Genomic DNA, 4,965 nt, shown 5'->3' on the forward strand with positions numbered 1-4,965 from the left:
GAGAGAGAGAAAAGTGGTTTACAATCTTTTTAGAGGACTCTTTTTTATTATTATTGTATGGAATTGTGAAAATTGGCATGGGTTTCTTCTGTTCAATATAAAAACTGAATTTTGAAGATTTTTGTCATTTCAAGTTAGTTGGATAGATTGTGACGGTGTTCTTGCTTCAAAGTTGTTTTTTTCATCGGCGCTACTTCATTTGTTCTTATATTTGAAAAGGTAAGTGGACTTCTGTCTTCTTAAATATATTCAGATAAAAATTCATTTTCATTAATTGATTACAAGATATGAAACATTTTTAATATTATTATTATTGGAAAATTATCTTAGAGTAATTCTTGTTGATTGTATGAATTCATTTGGAAATTATTATCTTCTTTTTGTTTTATATCACATTTATTTTACCAAATACATGCAAGCTGACTTATAGTATCCTGAAAACATGGCATTTTGAGAAATAATTGGATTTTGTTTTTAATTTCTTAGACTTAGCTCATTGGAATGAAAAATTTCTTCATTTTCGGAAAGGAATAATTTTATAATAAATATTCATTTGATTTTTCTTAGCACTGATTATTTTTTGTAATAGAAAAATTCAAATATAGTAATTCATTTTTTCTTTCTTTTTTAGATTATACCATTTCCAGGAGTTTGAACCACGCTTCAGAAAGAATTACCAGGTAAGAAAAATAATATATTTCTTATTATCATTATATAATATGTAATGTTGAAGACATACAAATGTTTATTTTTCATGGAAGACCACAGAATGAAATCAATATTATTAGTTGGATATTAACCGTATCTAGAATACATATTGCTTTTAAAGTCTAATTGAAAACAAACATTTATCATTATAGGTATTTTGCCTTTATTGATAGGGTACAGCTGAGAAGCTTCTATGCTCCACCGCTAACCTTTTTTGTTTTTTGCGTGCAATCTTTTAGTTTTAATATTAACCCTTTCCCTCTTTTTCCGTTATCATACCCTCTAGGATATCACTCATGATAGATTATTTTCTTAGGCAATAATACAACTAATTTCTCTTCCTAATAATGTCTAAAAATATTCTTTTCTCACCCAACACTTCTAACATCCTGTTATTTCTTTTTGCTTTACCCAACTAATTCTTACCATTTTTCTCCACATTTACATTTTGAAGGCTTCCAGTTGATTTTTTTCACCACTTAGGAAAGCGTAACAAGCATGAGGAAAACGTAAATTACAAACAGTAGACACCAAATCCATGTTTTTAGCTATGAAATGAAATCAGTGCAGAGCTTTTTCGTATTAGTTGAATTGATATTTTATATTTGGACTGATCGAAAGACAAATGGTGTATTATTAAATCATGTTTTATATACGAACATATTTATAAAAATTATTGAGTTATCAAGTTAATGGTCTTTTCACAACTAGACTATATGAGACGGGGACCTCAAGTGAAATGTATCTTTTTTTCGTGAACCAAGTTAGGATTTTTTTATGTTAACAACAAGTACAATAACTAAGTACTATTTTTGTGCAATAACTAGGGTATATGAGACGGGTCCTAGTGATTAACATCGAATCTGAACTACATGGGTTTGCCGAGAATTGAACACTGCTCTTTCACGGCAAAGGGGTGCACGATAACTAAGAAGTTACGAGGAAATTTTATGAAATGTAATGTTTTACAGAAGATTAAGATTGTGTTTTGAATTATAGGTCAGAATTACATCTATTTTAACACGTTTGTACAATATTTCCTTCAGTAATCGTACTATTTGCGGAAAGATATAAAGTGATAGTTGTTTGTGTGTATGATGGACCAAGATTTGAGCATTTATTTGTTCTGAATGAAAGAAATCTTTATATTATTTTGTGAAAAATGGTAGATGTTAGATTCTGTATGTGATTACTAGGTTTCTTGAACAAAATATATCATAATATTTAGTGAATTATTCAGAAATAGTAATGAATTATTCATGGTAGATTAATCGGTTTTTCTTTTTATATTTGGTCTTCCTGTTGGTGTTTTTCCATATATTGACAGAATAATTAAATTGTTGAATAGAGTTGAACGGTATTCACCAGTTATGGTATATACTGATGATGTAAATTTAATAGGGGATGATAGGAAAACAATAGAAATAAATGCAGAGATCTTATGAAATGCTTGCAGGGACATGGCTTTAGAAATAAATGCAGAGAAAAGTAAATACACAAAAGTGCGTTGGGACCGTAATACTGCATTTTATAGAGACGTTAAAATATTAAATAATACTTTTGATAAAATGGTTAGTTTCAAATATTTAAGATCAGTATTAACAGAGGAAAAATCAAATTCACGGAGAAATTAAATGGCGACTAAAACCAGGGAATTCGTGCATTATTCAATTCATATTGTCAAAGAATATGAAGCTTAAAATATATATAAAACGTTAATTATGCTTGCGTTGTTCTGTATGGTTGCAAAACATGATCGTTTACTCTGAGGAAAGAACATAGACTAAAAGTATTTCAGTACAAGATCCTGAGACGAATATTTGGACCCAAGAGGAAGGGGAATGGTGGAAACTTCATAACGTAATTTATTAGATTGTTTATTAAACATGATTAGGGTTGTCAAGTCTAGGAGGGCGTATGTTATGTAATATAATCGTAATAAAAGAGGAAAACGGCCATTAGAAAGACCTAGGCGCAGATGGGAGGATGGATCTCGCAGAGATAGGCATACAAAGTAGAAATTGGATGTAATTATCTAAGGATAGAAGTCAGTGGAGAGCTTTTGTGAACGTGGCCTCCGGGTTTCATAGGTCATAGAGTTAGTTAGTTAGTTAGTTACTTGAATAAATAGATACTTATTAACGATAATAAGAAAACTTTTAAGAATATTATTTCACACTTTTCTAAAATAGAACTGATTGCTTAACAGATTTGGATTGCTTGTTGTTTTATAATATGATACCGTATTCTTAATTTGATCGACTGATTTACATAATTTTCATAAGTAATTATTTCCCAAACATTTTAGTAATGTTATTGGAAAAAATGAAATCTTTAGTTTCGCACCATTATATTAGATTAAATTATAATGAAAGTAGAAAGGGTTCCCCACGAGAAAATGTAGAAGTATGATGTTTGCGGAAGATCTAAATTGACAACATAAATCAAGTAATCCATGCATCAGAAACGAAGGCTTTACCATTGATTTTTGCGTCACCCTTATTCATATTATTCTTATTGAATTAGGAATATAGTTTGAAATATAAACAATGGTTAAATTCCTTTACAGAACACAAGATTTTCCCGAATTTTTTATCATCTAAGAATATGTTATACCGTTACAACTCATGACATGTACACAATTCAATGAAAGGGTATCTTGACATATGTTGCCTTGCATTGCCTTTCGATTAAATGATTTGACAGTATATTTCGTAGAAAAGTGTATATATCATTACATGTAGGTATAGAAAAGAATTCCGAAATTAGAATATAGAGTTGGACATCTAAACTTATTGTGCCCCTTGAGGGATGATATCTCTCGGAGAGAGAATAATCCGTGAAAGAAAATGTTTGTTTAATCCTTACATGTTAGACAACCCAATATGATTCACTGTACTGTTGGGTTATCTAATCTGAACGATAACTGAGTTTTACGTCTGATGGTTATACCGCTACGCTAAAGGAAACTGTGATTTGTTGAACCATCACTTTACAAAAAGAAACCACATAAAAGTATATAAAACCCCAACAAAAGCAAAGTACATGGTGTTTGTCCACCACAATTTATAAAAAATAAATCCAAACTTAATGTTTGTTATAAAATGTTGAAATAATTCGCAGACGCTAAGATTAAAACGGGACCACAAGCACCAAAGGTGAACCCTGTATCGGTGAATCACCAAGAACCCCAAAAAATCATTTGAATTCACTAAATTTTAGTTATTATTCTAAGCTAGGATAAAACACTTGAAAATAACCTGTGGGATAAGGAAGAATTGTGCTTGTTTTTCGTAACGAAATAATTTGATTGTACTGTCCAACTGACTTGATTATTTTCTTAAGGTATAAATATATGTAAATTAACACATATTTTATTTCAAAGACCAATAAGAATGATACTTGAGATAATTAAGGCAACGGTCCGTACGATACCTTCATATTACAAGACCAATATATGAAATTAAACTTACATAGACTTTTAATTTGTAGAACTGAAGTTTAGTCTTGAAAATTTGTTGACTTAAAAGATCAAAAATTAATAGTATTAGAGCTAGGGTATTGCTAAAAAATGTTGAGTTCTGATTTTTAGAGGATATAAATTTACCTCTTTTGTGGTAAATGGTTAGCCATAAGGATACTTAAGTTAAAATAAGTAGATTTGTAAATTTCAATTACTGATAATTTTGTTTCTGTTATTTTGCAGGATGGCAGAGGGAAAATCTACCTTTGATCTTCTTCAATCAATTGAAGAGATTGATTGTATTTTAATAGACATTGAGGAAGAAGAAAAAAGAAAAACATCAGAAATGGAAGAAAGCAGAAAAAGGAAGGAAAGAGAGGAGGACGAAGAAGAAGAAGAAAGGAGAAAAAAACAAAAGCAAGAAGAAGATGCTTTATGGGAACTATTCCCATTAGATGAAGAATCTATTATTAATATAATAATTATAATGAAAAGAGTAGAAGCAATAGAAAAATTAAGATTGAAAAAGAAAAAGTGAAAAAAAAAGTGTACATAGAAATCAAGATTTGTAAATAGTAAAAATAAAATGATTTCTAGTTTAAAATTAATTATATTGAAAATTTGATGGTTTTATTTCAAGAAAATGTGACTCGTTCTTTTCCCATTTTAATATGTGTGAGTTATTTTAAAATATTGTTTTCAGCAAAAAAGACTTTTTGAGACATGAACCTGCAACTTATTATCTGATTTCAATCAGCTCAATTTGAATTGTTTTTATTTCTTTTAAGAATTTT

At 29.3% G+C, this 4,965-nt stretch overlaps 1 long non-coding RNA gene across 1 annotated transcript; it reads left to right on the forward strand.

Moving 5' to 3' along the window:
* The first annotated feature begins 379 nt into the window (after positions 1 to 379).
* LOC145662467 (uncharacterized) lies at positions 380 to 4,758 on the forward strand. The gene is made up of 2 exons (XR_014127051.1): positions 380 to 680; positions 4,415 to 4,758. It is a non-coding gene; the product is annotated as an uncharacterized LOC145662467 (long non-coding RNA).
* Positions 4,759 to 4,965: the final 207 nt, after the last annotated feature.

Source organism: Thermobia domestica, chromosome 10 (genome assembly GCF_964235325.1).
Source record: "Thermobia domestica chromosome 10, izTheDome1.hap1.1, whole genome shotgun sequence".
Classification (NCBI taxonomy): Eukaryota; Metazoa; Arthropoda; class Insecta; order Zygentoma; family Lepismatidae; genus Thermobia; species Thermobia domestica.